A 20,531-nucleotide genomic window follows, 5' to 3' on the forward strand; every position below is an offset into this window, starting at 1 on the left:
CTATTTTACGTTAGTAAAAGCTATTCACAATGTTATCAGAAAGTATTTTAAATAGTAATTGATATCCAATTTATTATAGAAGTGTGGATTCTTGTTGCTGAAGGCTCGTAGTTGTTTTTTTGTTTTATCTTGTAGTAACTGACCCTGGGAGGGTTTGAAAATCCTTCATTTATTTACACCTTCAGCTGTTGACTGAAAGACAAAGGGTTCTTTATTCTCCTTAACAACAGTATAAAACTAACATTGGACCAAAACTGAAGTTATGAGCAAATACTTCATCTCCAGGTATGAGACTCCTCAGGTATTCACTGCTGTCAACTGACTCTTATTGTTTCATTTTTAGCTGCTTGTTCTGTATTTTGGTTTGCAGGTTGGGAATAATCAATTCTAAAGTTGACCTCAATTCCCCTTGCACAAATAACTGTCCATTTATGGACTGCATTTTAATGTAGTAATTGAAGATGAACCAGGACACAGGAGAATCAAAGTGTGAGGTGCATTTGGATTTCCAGATATAGATTCTCACATGAGGAGAATAATCCTCTTAGCATCTAACTTTTAAGCTCCCACAGAATATATAATGTTTCATTAAGGTCACCTCTCACTTTAACTTCAGTGGATATAGACAAGCTCATCCTTTCACATTAACATGATTCCTTTATCCCAGGAATTAACTTCTTAATCCCTCTCTGAACTGTCACTAATACAATTAAGTTCCTCTTTAAACAAAGAGATCAAAGTTGTACTCAAGGTGTTGTCTCACCAACATCCTTTACAATTTTAATTAGACTTCTCTACTTTTATGCCCCATCCCCTTTACAATGAAGACTAATACCTGATTTGCTTTCATATTTATTTGATATACGTGTGTGCTTCATGTAAAAGGAAAGTGACATTACACTATATCACAGATTCTCTGGTGTATCTCCAGTTCAACAATATTCTGATGATTTATTTTTCATGCCTAGAAAAAGGGAGTTTACTTCAGGGTGAGAGTCAGTTGTTTCAAACGGAGATGAGCGGAAATCTCTTTCTATGGAGCATCATGATCTTTGGCGTTTTCTAGTCTAGAGGTCGAGTCATAGAGGAGGAGGAGTATAGGAAACTGATACAGGACTTTGTGATATGGTGCAACTCAAACTACCTGCGTCTCAATATCACCAAGACCAAGGAGATGGTGGTGGACTTTAGGAGATCTAGGCCTCATATGGAGCCAGTGATCATTAATGGAGAATGTGTGGAGCAGGTTAAGACCTACAAGTATCTGGGAGTACAGTTGGACGAGAAGCTAGACTGGACTGCCAACACAGATGCCTTGTGCAGGAAGGCACAGAGTCGACTGTACTTCCTAAGAAGGTTGGCATCATTCAATGTCTGTAGTGAGATGCTGAAGATGTTCTATAGGTCAGTTGTGGAGAGCACCCTCTTCTTTGTGGTGGCGTGTTGGGGAGGAAGCATTAAGAAGAGGGACGCCTCACGTCTTAATAAGCTGGTAAGGAAGGCGGGCTCTGTCGTGGGCAAAGTACTGGAGAGTTTAACATCGGTAGCTGAGCGAAGGGCGCTGAGTAGACTACGGTCAATTATGGATAACTCTGAACATCCTCTACATAGCACCATCCAGAGACAGAGAAGCAGTTTCAGCGACAGGTTACTATTGATGCAATGCTCCTCAGACAGGATGAAGAGGTCAATACTCCCCAATGCCATTAGGCTTTACAATTCTACCGCCAGGACTTAAGAACTTTTTAAAAGCTATTATTAATGCTTTTTGAGATAGTGATTTAGATGCATATCATATTTTTTTACTGAGTTAAGTATTGTATGTAATTAGTTTTGCTACAACAAGTGTATGGGACATTGGAAAAAAGGTTGAATTTCCCCATGGGGATGAATAAAGTATCTATCTATCTATCTATCTATCATTGAATGTATTCAAGACTGTGGTAGACAAGTTTCTAGTGAACGGACAGAAAGTTACGTTTGAGGCTAAAATCAGATTAAGCATGATTCTACTGAATGGCAAAGTAGAATGAAGAGGCCACATGTTCTACTTTTATTTCTCAAATCTTTATAAGTGTACAGTATATCATTGTGCTACCTCCAAGCCATTCATACATAAATGCATCAAACATTATTGTATTTCATTAGAAATTTCCAATGAAACATAGCTATAAAGAACATTGTAGTTATTATTTACACAAATGGAGGACAGAACTAACCTCTCCAGTGGCCAACCTTTAGTAACTTGGGTGCAGAGCAATGTGTGATTGGAAGAGCTACTCTCTCCCTGATAGATAGATGGTCAGTAAAAGCAGCTGCAGGATGTTCCTCCGGGTGTAAATAAGCACAAGGTCTCTCTTGTTTTATTTTGCATAATCAGAGGGAACAGCCTTATTTACAATGGCAATAAAAACAATTACTGTTAAATATCAGAGATCAATTCTTCAGGCATAGTACATCATGAAAATGCTTTACCCAAAAATAATTCAATTTAAGGTTATTTTTATATTTATATGGAATACCAGTTTTTATATCATTTTAGATGTAATACTAGAATCACGGGACGGACACCTTCAGCTAGCAATACAGTTTCAAGTCTAATCAGAAGGAGCATAATAACTATGTGAAATTTTTGTTGTTTGCATTTCTTCCACAACATTATCCTGTAAAATGAAGCTAGACGTTCAAAATTAAAGCATTAAACCAAAGGCAAAGAAAAATGAATATTGTTTTCTTGTTAAAAGACAAATGATCAACCATTTATCAAAATTATAGTTTCCTTTATTTCAAAAAGGAAAGATTAAAAAATTTATTTCTTGTATGTATAGCTTGATTCAAAAACAGGCAATTAAACAAGGAGTCCATAAGTCAAGACAAAAATGGGAAAATGACTTGAATATTAAAATTGAAGAAACAAATTGGTCAAGACTATGTCTTGATAGTATGACAAATACAACAAATGTCCGGTTAAGATTAGTGCAATATAATTTTTTACATCAATTATATATTACACCACAAAAAATAAATAAATTAAACCCAAATTTATCCGATTAGTGTTTCCGATGTAACCAAGAAATCGGTACTTTTTTACATTCTACTTGGTCTTGTTCTAAAATTCAACCTTTTTGGACAAATTTAAGAGTTTTATTGGAACAAATTATTGGAACACAACTTCCACATAATCCAATATTATTTTTATTAGGTGATATTGAGGGGATAAAATTGAAACCCAAATTGAATAAATATCAGAAAGAATTTATAAAAATTGCACTGGCAATAGCCAAAAAGGCTATTGCAGTTACTTGGAAATCAGATGCATACTTAAGTATAGATCGTTGGAAGAATGAAATTTACAGCTGTATTCCACTTGAAAAAATTACTTATAATTTAAGAGGTAAATATGAAACATTTTTGAAAATTTGGCGCCCTTATTTACAAAAGACAGGATTAAATATATAGGTGCTCTGAAGATAAAATAATTGGTTATTTGGGGAAAGAAATAAATATATATACTAAAGTTATTACGAACTCCATGGAGCATGTGGGGATCTTCCGATATCCAGGCACTCTTTCTTTCTTTCTTTCTTTCTTTTTTTTCTATAGGGATGTTGGGGGGAGGGGTTAAGGGGAGGGGGAAGGGTATATATATTTTTTTACATATTTTCTTTTTCTTTCTGTAATTATTTGAAAACTCAATAAAAAAAGTTTAAAAAAAAATAAATTATAGTTTGTGGGATGCTACAGCATGTTGCATGCATTAGGATTCCCTTCACTTCCAGGCTGGAATTAAACTCGTGGGACTATTTAGGATGTACTGAGAATGTTAGATAGTGGCAGGTAAATGAATACAGTAATATATTTACTCATTGCAAGCATTTGGCGGAGTAGTCCATTGAGGTCTGTATATGTACCTGGGATTTCCCCCAATTTTCTGTTGAAAAGCCTCTAGGTAAATTAAGTGCATTTAAAGGGAATCTGGGTAAGTGAACAATGGATGGAAGTGTATGCAGAGGTGATTTGAGTTGAGAGGAAGGCCATGTGAGGTGGTGTAAAGGCTGATGCAGTCCCATTTTTGATCCTTTACCAAAAAAGTTTATTCAGTGATTACAGCAGCACATCACTATAAGATTAAAGTATTCCATGATTCACACTATTTACAGTCAATAGTTTCAAATTGTAACACACTCATCTCTACCTAGAAAGCACTCGAGACCCTGTGGTGCTGATTCATCTCCAATGTACCCCTGGATGGCATGCTCCTTCTCTAAGGATGCATGAATCCCAGAAGAAGAGCAGACAATCAGCTCAGATAGAACCCTTAACTGCCTGCAGCCTGGACCAATGAGTGGGCACCTTGGCCGGGCCCTGGAGCAACCAACTAGGAAATCTTGTGACCGACCCAACCCCTCCACAGTAGGTGGCCAAAACTTAGGTGAACACAGGGCTGAAGTGCAGCCAAAACTTGAGGTGCAGCTCCTTCAAATACTCAAATCGTCTGAAGCAGGGGGAATTTGATAGGAGCGGACAGAAGGCCATTGAAGAAAGAAAAGGGGAAGGAGCACCATAGAGAGGTGATGGACAGGTAAAGAGAAAATGTGAGAGAGGGAAGTGGGAATGGGGAATGGTGAAGGGGCGGGGGCAGTACTAGAAATTGGAGAAACTGATGTTCAAGCCATCAGTTTGGAGGCTACCCAGATGGAATATAAGGCGTTGCTCCTCCAACCTGAGTGTGGCCTCATCGCGGCAGTAAAGGAGGCCATGGACTGATATGTCAGAATGGGAATGGGAAGTGGAATTAAAATGGGTGGCCACTGGGAGATCTTGCTTTTTCTGGCAGATGGAGTGTAGGTGTTCAGCGAAGTGGTCTCCCAATCTATATTGGGTCTCACTGATATACAGGAGGCCCCACTGGGAGTAACGGATTCAGTAGTTGGCCCCAAGAGGTTCACATGTGAAGCACTGACTCACCTGGAAATCCTGTTTGGGGTCCCGAATGGAGTTCTATTAATTCTATTAAATTCCTGTTATTAATGTTGAAAAGATATCAACAGTAAATTTAACATAAGACCTGAACTTTTAGAAATAAGTTGTTCAATATCTTACAAACTGTTCTGGATTTGTCTTTGAATAAATACAAATGGATGTGGAAATAAATATTTTCAATTATTGTTTTTTTTTGTTTTGTTTTAATTTAATGAAGACATAGAAGGAAGCCATTCAGCCCATCAGGTTCATGTTAGCTCCCAGGGGATCTATTCTATTAGTTCACTTGCTCCTCACTTTATTTTTCTGTATTTCTATAACTAATATTCTCTCACATGTACCCATCAACTTTCTTTTGATTGTTTGTGCCACTTATTACACTAAGGGGTAACTCTGAGAGGCCAATTGACCTACCAGAACATCCTTGGGATATGCAAGGAAAACAGAGCACTTGGAGTAAACCCACACAATCAAAGACTCTGCACAGATAGTGCCTGGAGCTGGGAAGTTGTGCCTTTGTTCTCCCACAACTCTGCAATTGTAATGTAGCATGCTCAATACCTGGAGAAAATAAATTCTGCAATGAAGTTTTCTAACTTTGGGATGAATTTTTCTAAAGGGATGTGTATTACATATCTCAGTATTTATTAAACTATGTGTCACAGTCTAGGAAGTGATAGAAATTGATGGTTTTTGTTGGATGTCATAAAGAGAAAAGGACTGTATTAAAGAAGCAGCCACTGAAGGTATTGATGGTTTATAAATGGTAAATACGTAATTTGGTTTGAAGTGAATGCACATGTATTATATATATCTTCCTAATGATGACAAGAAACAAAAAAAATACATGCGTCTTAAATTAGAATGAGGCATCCAAAATTCAGTGCATTGCTTTGTTGCTTTTTGTGCAGGAACCTTCAATTCTAAATGGTAGTTGTAACTATTATCTCCACACAGAAGAAATGATTGCAAGTTTCACAGTGAAAAGTAAAGGAAGAGTCAAGCTTTCATTTTTTTATCTGCATCACTGGGAATCAGTGACCCCATTTTGTTACATTATTTCTGTTGAAAAGATAAGGCCATGGCTTCTCTTCTTTTGTTAAGATGTGATGGCTGGATTGGAATTACTAATAGCCAGATGGCATCAATCACTGCTTTTCATGTCTGAAGATATAATCTAAGCTCTATTCAAAGTAAAAATAAACCAGTAATACTACTTCATCTTTACAAATAAGAAGATGACATGTAAATTTTAGAGCAATGAAAGAAAAGGTATGTTGCAAGAATGATTCTGGATTAGGTCCTAAAGCCTTCAAGTATTCCATAAATCCAAGAGATTCTGCAGGTGCTGAAAACCTTGAGTAACATAAACAAAATGCTGGAGGAACTCAGCAGTTCAGTAACACTTATAGAGGGGAATAAATAGTCAAAGTTTCAGGTGAGAACCTTCATCAGGACTGAAAAGGAAGAGGGCAGAACCTAGAGAAAGGTGGGGGGGGGGAAGCATACAAACTGACAGGTGGTAGATTAAACCTTGTGAGAGGAAGGTGGTGGGTGGGGAGGGGGTGGGTAGAAGTTATAAAGGGCTGAAGAAGAAGGAATCCAATAGGAGAGGATAGTAGAATATGAAAGAAAGGAAAGGAGGAGGGGAAACAAAGCGAGGTGATGGTTAGGTGAGGAAAGAAGAAGGGGTGAGAGGGTAGTCAGAATGGGTAATGGAAAAAGAAAGGGGGGAGTCAGGTTAGAAAAATCGATATTCATGCCATTAGGTTGGAGGCTACCCAGCCAGAATATGAGGTGGTGCTCCTCCAACCTGTGTTTGGGTTCATCAGGACAGTAGAGGGGCCATTGACACATATGTCAAAATGGGAAGTGGATGACTTTGAAAAGAAAGGCAATACTTGGTATGAGTACCAAGAACACAACAATAAGTTAATATTAAGCACCTAGTAAACTACAAATCCAAAGGCTATTCTTTGGCTCTGTTATAAACAAGCCTTGTTATTTTGGCAACAACCTCTGTGGATTAAAGAAATAACACACAAATGCCAATGAATGATTAAAAAAAGGTTTTTAAAGTTTCAGTCCAGTTAACCATGAAAGTCTAACAATTACATGTTGACATTGGCTAGCTATATTACTATATGGCCTTGGGGAAAATCATGAGCCTGAGACAAAAATGAATTAACTAGTTCCTCTCTTGACTGGCCACACCTGCTCTTACAGCAACCACGTTATTACCAATAAACAGCGTCTGATAGAGGCACAAATATAATGCTTCCACTGACATGAATCTGAAAATACAGATCATGGCAAAAGCAAAACTTGTGGTTATCCAACTATATTTCAATAACAATATTTATAACATTTTTGAAAAATTAAGTTTCTACATTTGAATTATGATTTGCTTTCAAGTAGAAAGTAAAAGATTAGTTCTGCAGTGATGCCTTTTGGCTTTATCAGCCATAACTTAGGTACTCTTGCCCCATCAATCTCAATGTCTCCTCACAGTTTGCTAATAATAAATCACTTCAGATCTATTTGCTGCTTTTTATAAGTCACTCACTTATTTCTCGGCAGTAATGTTTAAACAATGCCATGAAAGGACTTATCCTCTAAACATGGTGAACGGAGATAACTCCCAAAATAGGCACAGGGAAGAAGGGACGTGGCCTGAAACAGCAGCTGTTCATTTTCCTCCATAGATGCTGCCTGGACTGCTGAGCTCCTCCAGGGTTTTGTATGTGGTGCTCCAGATTTCCAGCGTCTGCAGTCTCTCTTGTGTCAGGGATGTAAACATTGCCCATGCCCACCTTACACTTTGCTTCCCTCATCACCAATCACCCTGTGCCTCCTTTCATATAACAAAGGAATGGAACGTGCCCAGCAAAGAGGGAACGAGGATAGAGGTACATGATCAGATTTAATGTCTTCAACGTTGTTTCTCTTTCCATACACACTGACTGACCTGCTGTGTGTTTCCCGCATTATTTTGCATTTATATGGTGCCATGGTAACGTAGCGGTTGGTGTAACACTGTTGCAGTTGGAGTTCAAATCAGCACTTTGGTCTTGATGACATTGATTAAAAGGTCGTAGTTGTGGCAGCACTCAGCCATATTTTTAATGTCATTGTAATTGATTAGGTGAGGGTTAAATCAAGTTTGTCAGGGGTTGCTGGGCAGTGCGGCTCGATGGACCAGAAGGTCCTATTCTGAACTGTGTCTCTAAATAAGATAAAATAAATAAAATATTATTGCTTGATCGAACAATCCCAGGCACCAGCAGAGATATTGACAATTTAAGATTAGTTTCGAGGCAGGGCTTGTGCAGTGAGTCTTAAAGGAAATATGATTTGTAGCTAGGACAGGTATAAAAGGATACTTGTGGGAGGGTAAGGTTGTTCAGGGGTCCTGCGGCAGAAAAATCAGGTGAGCACTTTGATGAGGGTAGAAGAAGCCTGATAGTAATGCACAGCATGTTAATAAACCCTTGTGAATTATCAAGCAGCAAGTAAGAGTTCAGCCCTAAAACTTGCATTGTGCAACACCCAGATGTTTTCCAATGCATATGTGGTGGGCAGCTTACAGAATGATCCAGCACCTAATTGTCAAAGTTCCTTGTCCTAACATCAGCAGAAGCCGACCAGGATGATGTGCTGGAGTAGAAGCTGGAACCAGCACTGCAAGCACAGGTGACTTCCCTGCAAGCACAGGTGACCGTTTGACTGTGGTTACCAATGTTCAAAGGGACTTTGGGAGAGTGACATTTTTCAACACCAGCAAATGACAGCAGCTTATTGTGTTGTGTTCTTTATACCTACCGTGTGTTATGCCTAAAGAAACATATTCTGGAAGAACATAACTAGAACTTTTATTTAACGGCAAACAAGAACCACATTTTACACTGCCATGCTTCTAGGTCATTGTCATTTCTGCGCACGCTCAGAACTCTGTCCAATCACGTTCTTACACATGACATGTGATATCACCACATATTGGACATGAATCTGCTGTCACCTCTCAGGCTGGTATGTTTCTTGATCTCACCAATACCCATGATATTGCCAGTCAGCAGAGATCCCTTTTGCTCTCTGTGGATTGTTGTCATCCAAATCTTGATATACCAAGAGTTTTGAAGTTGCCATCGCCTCTGGAAAGGTGGCAGATTGACGCACAACACTTGCTGCAGTCACTGGAGAAAAATTAGCTTTTTGTCAAATGTGCATCACAACTTTGCAATGTGCTGTTTGCATCAATGTCTAAATATGCACTGGGGGTTAGTCCATAAGTGTTGTCAATTTTCTGGCGCTAACATTTCATGTCCACAATTTACTAATGCTAACCTGTAGGTCTTTGAGAATGTGGGAGGAAAGCCAGCGGTCATGGGGATAATATACAAGCCCCTTACAGGCAGCGATGAGAACTGAGCACTGATCACTGGCTGCTCACACTGTAACAACGTCGTACAGGGATACCCATACATGCAAAGACAGGTATTGGGGGAACGGGTGTGTTATGTATGGCATTTGGCTTGGTTTGAGATGTCCACAGTTCTTCATCATATCATTGTGTTCAGGTAAACAGTCACAGAAGAAATGCAAAAGGGAAATTAGAAATACAGGTCTATAAGAGCAGAAGTAGATCTTCCTCCCAGTAGATGTTGGAGGCTGGACTGACCTTGCTACTGGGGTGTGGACAACAGATATTGAACAGTTTTCCATACATTCGGTACACTAGTTCCATTCCAGTTGAAACTTTACTGGGGATGAAGTGTGACATTTTAGCAAAGATGGTTGAGAAGATGGTAGGAACAATGAGGCAGAAGGGAACATAGATAGAGTCAATGGAGGAGAGGCTAGTTGGGGTGATAACTGGGTTTTGTTCAAAACTCTCTGCCGTGGTCTTGGGCAGAGCAATTGCACACTGGGCTATTGTTAGATTGGGGCATGCATCATACATTCAAAAAAAGCATATGTTGTTCTTCAGACACTTGATGACCTAGGCACAACAAAAGAATTATGGTCAAAAGAATAGCTGGTTGGTGAAAAAAAGCATGTGTCCAGCAATTTCAATAGTTCAATATTTCCATTTAATGTCAGAGAAATGTATGCAATATAATCATGAAACTCTTGTTCTTCACAGACATCCATGACAATAAAAGAGTGCCTCAAAGAATGAGAGACAAAGCCCCCTTTCCCTCTCCCATGCACAAGCAGCAACAAAGGAACAACCTCTCCCATCCCCACCCACTTCTGCACAAAAGAGCATCAGCTCCCTCCACCCACCAGGCAAGCAATAGCAAAGCCCTCAATAACGACCATGGTCTGCAGTACAACAAAAACTAATCATTCACCAGACAATTCGGCATATCATATGCTCCCTAATAAAGGGTAAAGAGCTGTCCCTCTTTCACAGCGAGAGGAGAGACATAACAAAATAACTCACTGATTTGTGATGATAAAGACTGCTGTCTTGCTTTTTCTCCCCCTAAGTTTTCCATCCCGAGAATCGCCAACAAACTCTCCTCCACCAATGAGAAAGAGATAGACAGACAGAGAGATAGAAAGAGAGACAGATTCACCAAGCCCAGAGCCTTCGCTAGCTGATTTGCTGCTTCCAATATTCTGTTTTCTCCAACACCACTTCAGTTGGAGGCACCGGCTTAGAATCAATCCATTCACAGGGCCGCAAAGGCACGTTTGTCTTCTTGGCTGCATCCTTGGGATTTCAAAAGTAGCGCGTCATGAGCTCCTGGGTGCAGGTCCCGCCACCGCAAAGAACTGAAGTCTGAGTGTAACTCTGGGTTAGGGTCTTCAACAGAACACCATCAACCCTGAAAATGAGAAAGAGAGGCATCAAAGGTGGAAATTAAGCTGCTTCTGCAGATGAGCCCAAAGGAGTTGCTGTTGAGTGCCATTGTAACTCTGCCCACAATTTGCTGATAACTATGACGTGGGGAGAATTTTAACAGAAACTTGAGGACAACATTTTTTTCAGAAAGGGTGTTATCGTGGTGTAGTGAGCTGTCAGAGGAGGTAAAATGACAATTTAAAAAAATATATTTGGATGGGTGTGTGGATTGGAAAGGTTTAGAAGGTTGTGGGCCAGTGCTGGCAAAGGGGACTAACTTTTAAGAGGTGTTGTGTCTATGCAACTATATATCAATGAAATAAAAGCACCCACATGGAAGATGACTTTAACTGGTGCATTCACATTGCAATGAAAGAGAGATCAATACACATGCTTAGACAATAGTCCATACATAGTGCTAAGGGGAGTCATTGATCTAAAAGATCCATACATTACACTTCCTCCCCCTTTAGATTAATGTAATATAAAACTGTATATGTACAAAACATTCAATTTCACTTTTACAAACCATATTCAAGTAAACATGCTTTCACAGTAACAGTCCATAACTACATTATACCAAAGATTCAGTCTTTTGGGTGGCACTGTGTTTCTTTCAGGGTAGCACCTTTGGACCTGTGGACTGGTATCAGGTTTGGTAGGTGTCTTGTTGAAGACAACATTTTTGGTTTCCTGTGTCACATTGCTGTCAGTGACATGATCATCACTGAGAGGTATGTCCGGTGACTGTAATGTATCCACCTTGTTGGATACAATCGACTCCGGTGTGTTTTTCAGTTGAGCATCCAGTATCTGGCCCATATGATCCCAACATCCACTGTATACATCAGTGGTCCAGTTCTTATAGCTGTCCTATTGGGTATTCACTTGTTTTCTTGGTAATCATGCGCGAGGATTTCCTGACCAACCTCCAATCTCCTTGCTACTTCACTCGGCAATTGGCTGAACTGTTTATTCTGTACTTTGTTCCATAGGTGTTGTTTTCAGGAGATCTATTCGAGATCTCAGATTCCTGTTCATGAACAGCATTGCAAGTGTTTGATTTGTCATTGCATGAACAGAGTTCTGATACACAAAAAGGAAGTTGTCCACTTTGGGCTGTAGAGAAATGTCCTCCTTGTCCATAGCTGTAATGAAACCTTGAATGTTTGGATAAATCTTCCAGTTAACCCATTCATTGCCGGATGGTAAGCAGCTGAATTGAAATGTCTGATGCCATTTTTCTTCACGAACAGTCAGAATTCTTCTGATGTGTATGGTGGTCTGTTGTCACTCACAATTTGTTCAGATAAGCCATTTCTGGTGAAGATAGTCCTGAGAGTGGAGACTGTCTTTGCTAAGGTGGTTGACTTCATTGGTATAACCTCTGGCTACTTCAAATGAGCATCCACAGCAATCAGAAACATGGAGTCCATGAATGGCCCAGCAAAATCAGTAGGTACTCTTTGCTATGGTGATGACGGCCACTCCCACGGGTGTAATGGTGCCTGTGCAAATGTATTTTGAACTTTTCATAACCCGAATGACTTTTGACCAAGACTTCAATCTGTTTATCTATTCCCAGCCACCACATAGCTCCAGGAGAGACTCTTCATCTTGACTGTACCCAGATGTAGAATCTCTAGCACTCTGGTAGGCAATTTAGAGTGAAGCATGACATGACAGCCACACATCAGTGTTCTTTGATATACAGTCAGTTGGTCTTGTCTCACTGAGAACTCTGGAAACATTGAGTTACCATGAGCTGGCCATCTTGCATGGTGATCTCATAGACTTTTGACAATGTTTGGTCATTCCTTGTTTAAATTGTATTTCCAAATTTGTTGCCAGCAACTAGTCCACCAATGCAGTGAGGAACACTTCTGCTGGGTCACAGTATGAAGACTTTTCTTCTTCAGTTGCCAACAGTGGAAGACATGACAAGCCATCAATGTTGCTGTGCTGTTTGGTACCCTTTAGCTCTATGTCATTAGAGTGGGCTCCTGGGAACAGTGCCCAAAATTGTAACTGGGTAGCAGACATCAGTGGAATTTCCTTCCCGGGATTGAAAGTGGACACTAGAGACTGGTGATCTGTTATTGGGTTAAACTTTTGTCCACAGAGGTTGTGGTAGAAGTCCTTTATTCCTCATATTAGTTTAAGGGTCTCTCGGTCGAACTGTGTCTAGTTGCGTTCTGCGCTCATCGGTGATCTTTAAGAAAATGCAATTGCACATTCAGATCCATCTTTCATAGTGTGCAACAAAATGGCTCCAACACTATATGAGGATGCATCATATGTTGGTCTGATGGGCAGGGATGGGTCATAATGAGTGAGCAGTTCATCGAAGTTATTAGTCTCTTTGTTTTCTTGAATGCTCTTTCACAACTTTCTGACCACTACCACTTTGTCCCTGTTTACAACAGTGCATTCAATGACTATAAGGCATTGATCTGAGTTGTGACACAGTTTCTGGTTTGGGCTCACATTTCTCTCTCTTTGTGTGCAGATGATACTCATTCAGTTTGCTAAGCACTTTACCAAGGTTCTGGAGGTGCTCTTCAACATTTTTGCCGGTACCGATGATATAATCAAAGTAAAATTGTGTTTCTGGGATATTTTGGAGCACTTGTTCCATTGCTGTTTGCCAAATTGTTGGAGCTGGTGTGATGCCAAAGATGAGATGATTATACTGGAACAGTCCTTTGTGAGTGTTAATCGTGAGGAACTTCCTGCTTGACTTTTCAATTTTCATTTGCAGATAGGCTTGTGACAAGTCAATCTTTGAAAACCTCTTGTCACCTGCCAAAGATGCAAATATGTCTTCTATTCATGGCAGGAGATACTGCACAGTACACAACACTGGGTTGATACGCACCTTGAAATCCCCAAATATGCGAATAGCTCTGGCTTTCCCTATCTTGATCACCAGGACAATGGGTATAGCCCAATTGCTCCACTCAATCTTGGGAGGGAATTCCAGATGCCTCCAAGCTCTGAAGTTCAGCAATCACTTTAGGATATAGTGCTTAAGGCACTGGACGTTCTTTATGGAATCTTGGTGTTGCTGTTTCATCCTGCTCAATTCTGGTCTTCATGCTTTTGAGTTTACCAATCCCCTTCTCATTAGCATTAAGCATCTGTGACAGTTTCTAGTTAGTGCTACTCTTGGAGCTGCAGTTGCCTGTTGCTGACACATTGAGAGCTTTGATTGTGTGACAGTCTAGTTGGAATTTTCTCAACTATTCACCTCCACTTTTCAATACATAAAACCCTAACTGTTGTGTTTGCCCTCCATATGTCACATTCACTTTCAGTTTGCCTTTGGCAGATACTTCTTTGCCTGTATAGGTCTTTAGCATCAATGAGACCTTCTCCAAAGATAGCTTAGAAAACAGTCCATTGTAGTCAGCCTCTGAATTTATAGACAAAGCAGACCCTGTTTTCTGCTCAATTTTCAGTTTTATGCCAGACACATCTATTGTCATCCATGTGATTTTGTGATCTGCTTCTCTAATACTATGAACTTCTAGGCATGACAGCTCACCTTTGTCAGACTCTCCGTTGTCTGATTCTGTTTTACATTCAGTCACTTTATGCATTTGCCTCGTTTTGTGTTTAAAACTTTTCACTTGGTTGTGCTTTTTGTCTGCCTTTCACACTCTCTATGTGACCTTGTCTGTGACACTTTATGCAGATTTTTCTTTGAAACAACAGTCATTTGCATCATGGGAGGATTTGCCACATTGATAAAATTTTTGGCTTTTTGCACCATTCAGAGATATTTTGTGCATTTCACATTTTAAACCTTATTTCTGTAGTTCTGCTGCATTCTTTGCTGCAGTCTCTGATGATATTGCAATGGTCAATGCCTGGTCAATGATTAGGTCTCTTTCTGACAGTAACCTCCTTTGAGTGCTTTGACTATGCTTAGCACATACAACTCTGTTCTTTAATGTATCAGAAAGTCCATCTCTAAAGTCACAGTACTGGGAAAGTTTGTACAGTTCTGCAGTGTATTCAGAAATGTTTTCATTCTTTGACTAGTTCCTTTTGTAAAATCTAAATCTCTCAGTTATTATCAGAGGTTTAGGATCCAACTGGTTTTGTAAAATTCTAACAATTTCATCAAATGTCTTTTGTGGTGATATCACGTGCAATGATGTGCCAGTACATGATTGGACAGAGCACTGAGCATGCACAGGATTATAACATACATAACATGGTGTCATGAGCGGTTCTGGAAGAATAATACGGGAGAATCAAGAATCGAAGATAATCGAGAAAAGAAAAGAAGAAAAAAGTTCGAACTGTAAATAGTAAAATGGAAGGTTTACAACCCCACCAAAACTTCAGCCTACTGGCAATGTAGCTGAGAATTGGAGGATATTCAAGTAACAGTTTGAACTCTACTTACCAGCGATTGATTATGAAGAAAAATCGGAAAAAAACAAAGCTGCACTTCTGCTCCATGTAATCAGGAATGACTCAGTAGAGGTATATAATAATTTTGTCTTTGAAGATAGAGATAATTTCAATTTAAAGTTGATAATGGACAGGCATGAAGTATTTTGTATACCTAAGCTTAACTTAACGTATGAGCGATATAATTTCTTCACATGTGTGCCGAGAGCTGCTGAAACAATTGATCAGTATGTTACTGAGTTAAGAAAGTGTATTAGAACATGCAAGTTTGGATTTCTCACAGACTCTCTCATTAAAGATAGACTGGTTTGTGGCATTCGAGATAATGCTCTGAGAGAAAGGCTGTTGAGAGAGCAAGATTAAAATTTTGAAAAAGCTTTGGTGCTTTTCAAAGCTTCTGAGACCATGACGTTGCAGGCTGAAGAGATTTTTGTTGAAAACTGCAATGTAAATGCTGTAAAAAGGTATGAATATATCAAGAAATATAATAATACGTTGACAAAACCGACAGAGAGCAAGATGGCATTTGAAAGAAAAAAGTCATGTGATTGCTGTGGGCGGGAACATCATTCAAATTAGTTTCCTGCATATGGCAAAATTTGCAATGGCTGTGGTAAGATTAATCATTTTTCACACTGCTGTAAAAGTAGAAAGAAGGAAAATAAAATGAAACAAGTAAATGCTGTGATTGAAGATGAATGTGAGGAATTTTATATAGATGTGCTTTGTGAAAATAATCTAAGTAAGAATGACTAGACTATTCCGTTGCAAGTGAATCAAAACAATATTCTGTTTAAACTTGATACTGGAGTGCAAGTAAGTGTTCTTGCGGAACCTGAGTTTAATGCTTTAAAGCCAAGACCGAAGTGTACATCAGACAAATATAGAAGGGTAATGAAATGGGTAGTGATAATGAAAGAGACACTGAGAGAATATGAGATTCAGCTTCATCACCCTCTAGAGCAAAAATGCTCACAGTGGGCACAGTATAAGGAAGAAGTGAAAGCACCAGTGAAGGAATTGAGAAGTTTTATTGAAATGATGAAGTCTTAGCATAAAAAAGAGATTACACAGATAATGAATGAATTAGATGAAGATTCATGTTTCATTACAAATGGAAGTGGAACGTGAATTGACTGATCTAAGGAGACGTTTGTCTGAAGGACACTGAGACAAAGTAAGGATACAAGATAAAATGAACACATGGACACAGACCAGATCATACATGGTCCAAACAGAGGAGGGAGCAGTGTTAAGAAGAAATCGCAAAGACCTTAAGAAAGAACCAACTTCAGAGTTTCAGTTATCTGATATAGATGTGTTTTAATGTTGTTAATTGTTTTTCTTTTTAAGGAAAGGAAGATGTGGTGATATTACGTGCAATGATGTGCCAGTACGTGATTGGACAGAGCACTGAGCATGCGCAGGATTGCTAGAATGTTCCAGCACGTGGCTGGGTTAAGACATGTTTGTTTATTACTGTAAATAAAAGTTCTCTAATTCTTCCAGAATATGATTCTTCACTGTTAACCCATGGTACAGTTAAACAGAAGTAACATAACATTTTTCTTGCTGGTTTTTCAGGGTTACTAAGTTGCATAAGAGACTATATGTTCTAGCACCCACCAAGCTCAGAAGTGTGGGAGCTTTCTTTTTCTCATCCACATTATTCACTTTATAATACAGTTCAATATATGATATATGACTCCCAGTTTTCATTAGCACTATCAAGTTTGTCATCTTTGCTGACTGAAGCCATCACCATGTTACTTTCACTTTAACTTTGCTAGTTGTGTATCTTCCACTGTGCACTATGTGGTAACTCATGTGTCCCTTTGTTAGCATCTGTGATGGCCTTCTCCATATTGTTTAACTCTTTCCTTTCGATGTCTCATCCCATAACTGTCCGTGCAGTTGGTGATATTTTCTGACATTCAGGTTCATACTCATTGCTGATTTGTTGTGTCTATGCAACTAAATATCGATTAAATAAAAACACGCACGTGGGAGATGGCTTTAACTGGTGTATTCACGTTGCAGCGTGTGAGAGAGAACAATGCGTGAGTAGACAGCAGTCTATTTTTCTGTTGATCTGAGTCAAAAAATGTCAAATTAAATCCACTGTTATTCAATGTTGTAGAACAATTAAACATAAAAACTTCCGGGGGGGAGGAGGGTGGTGAATACCTTTTATAGGCTCTGTATATGCTTCTCGTCTTCAAGTTAATTTAAATGCTTTAAAGGTAATGAATTATTCTAGGTATAACAGTATTTGCTGAATTATAGGAAGTAGTTTACATATAGAAGCATCCCAAGAACAAGACTACAGGCAGCATTAGTAAATCTACCTTTTTATTCATGTTGACGCATGTTGCTAGATAAATGTTCTCTAAACAATTTCTGTTGTATCATGGGGCATTTTCAGTCCATCTTGATGGTCAGATGGCCTTCTCTTACTGATGTTATTTGCTGAAATGAAGTAGCACTGGACTGGAATAGTTAATGAACTGCACTTGAACCATTGGAAGGCTTGCTGGATTCATTACCTTGTAATGTATGATTTATCTGTGTTACCACTAGCTGAGTCTGATGAAAACAAACAAGTTATTACCGATTATTGTTATCTCATGGATCTGTTTACTAATTTAAATTTCTGTTGGCTAACATAAAGTGCCCAAATCAATTGGTTGAGTAACATCATTATTAAAAGATTACTTTAGTTAGAAAGAGTCAAAACTGTTTCCACAGCTATTTTTACTTCCTTAGGTCTTCCTTTGGAACATAAATTTACATGAGCATTGTTGAAATGTTTTACGTTTACTAGATTTCTGCATTTTTGTCACTTTCCCTATATTCTATTACTTTCAAACTCTTTATTAAAATTCTCTTTCTTTGCCTCCCTCCTACTGTTCCCCTCTGCTTTCTGAGTTGTAAATACTCTTATTATCGGGTATCCTTGCTATCTGATTGTAACATACTCCATTTTATACTTGTTGCACCATATCCAGTCCTACCTTGAATAACAGAGGGGCTTTTCTCAAAGAGGCATTTGACTTCACTGTCACCAAATCCTCTTTCAATATCTATCCTTTTCAGTTTAAAATAGATTAGAATTCAGTGCTGGACCTGGTAACATTTTCAGTAAGAGGTTTCATGAAGCCATCACATTTATTAAATTCAGCAAAGGTATCGCATGCAAAGCTGTATTAATGGGTGCCCCTATTCCAGAATAAACATCATTTTATTTCTTTTTAAGCATTTAAAAATTCAACAGATCATGCTAATAGGTGAAATTATGAAGATATCAAAGGTATCTTAGTAAGTTATCAAAGTTTGAAAGAATGCAGAGAAAATCTATAAGGATGTTACCAGGGTTTGAGGATCTGAGGTACAGGGATAAGTTGAATAGGTTAGGACTTTACTCCATGGATTGTAGGAATATCGGGGAGATCTCAGTGAGGTATGCAAAATATGAAGGGCATAGACATAGGAAATACATGCGGGCTTGTTCTCTAGAGTTAGGGTGAGTCAGGAACTAGAGGTCATAGGAATAGGGTGGAAAGTGAAATAACTAAGGGGAACCCGACTGGAATCTTCTTCATTCAGAGAGTGGGGTGAGTGCAGAACAAGCTGCCAGTGGAAGTGGTGGATATGGGTTCAATTACACCATCCAAGTCAAGTCATGTAGTTTTCCTTTGATTCCATTGTTTTTTTGTTCTATAGTGAATGTCTGCAAGGAAATGAAACTCAAGGTAGTGTCTGGTACAAGGTAGCATATACAGTATATACTTTGATAATAAACTTACCTTCATCTTTGAAGTCCTGACAAAGGGCCTCGGCTCGAAACGTCAACAGCGCTTCTCCCTGTAGATGCTACCTGACCTGCTGTGTTCCACCAGCATTTTGTGTGTGTTGCTTGAATTTCCAGCATCTGCAGATTTCCCTGTGTTCATCTTTGAAACCTATTAACTGTAATTTTCATAAGACCATGAGACCATCAAACCTAGGGGCAGAATAGCAGCAGATTGCTTCTCTGTCCCCTGATGAAATATCTTTTGTTTGCCATTTATCTTGATGAATCATTGCTGGAGGAGCAATATCAAAATTTACCCAAAATACCAAATTTCCAGTCATGAAAAATAAACCAATGGGAATTAGGAGGAAAGCTGGGTTGGGTAGCAGTTGAATAGCAGATCAGTTCAGTGCAGAGTTATGCAAGTTATCGGGAAGGAAAAGAATGACAACTGGAAGAATACCCTAAATGTATGCATTTGGTGGATATTACATTTAAATTATCTAACTTACCCATGCTTGTTCATTGAAGTTCTGCAGTATAGCAATCATATCCTTAGGGTACAATCTTTGCACTGACAATGATAACTGTCTTCTGCTGCACTTAATTTCACATGATTTTGTAGGACCTACTGACCAGCTGTTTCCCATTTTGTCTCCTACAGTTTCTTGTGCTGTATAATGTTTTCTCAAGTTCTGAAAATTGGCTTTACGAATGATTTCCGCTGTTAGTTTTTGTGACACTACCTAATCAATGTGCAGACTTACTTTAATTACAATGAGCTAGTTTGAACAGGTGACATTCCCTCATGAAGTTGAGCTCTTTGATATACTAAGGTAACCAATAGCCAGTTCATGCTTGCCTGTTGCTTGAATCATATCAATGAGGAGACTGCAAGAACTTTGTCAAAACAGAGTTGTTAATTGGGCACCATGATCTCAATGCAAATTTTGTCCCAAATGTATCCTTGTATTTCCGCTCTGAATTTCACATGGTCTGAGTGGTGATAATGTAACGGTGTGTCATTATTCTTGTCAGTCTTGCTGACCCTTAAAGCCTGATTGATATAGGATTAAAATGAAACATAATTATAATTATATGATGTCAAGTGTTGTTTAGTGATGATAGACAGACAGGACAAATTAAAATGTAAATCCACTTATAACTATAGCAGTGTAATGATGTTCTACAAGGAAAACTGCTTTTCATGAAGTGTCCCAGAGGATAGATAAGCTCCAATTTAATGAATTATGATAGTCTTGCATTCACAGTTTCACTACTTTTCTAACATCATAGGTTTAATATATTCTATATTTTTCACATTTGCATCTTATGAAGTTTTACTCTAGAGAATTTGTATAAACAAAAGTAATAATTAAACCCGAGCTACATCTGCCTTTTAATTGGTTTTGTTTCGCAGAATTAGATAGGATCCAGTGGGTGAATCTATTTAAAGGCAAAGGAACAGTTGGCAAGTGG

This window comes from Hemitrygon akajei, chromosome 2 (assembly GCF_048418815.1).
Source record: "Hemitrygon akajei chromosome 2, sHemAka1.3, whole genome shotgun sequence".
In the NCBI taxonomy this organism is placed as follows: Eukaryota; Metazoa; Chordata; class Chondrichthyes; order Myliobatiformes; family Dasyatidae; genus Hemitrygon; species Hemitrygon akajei.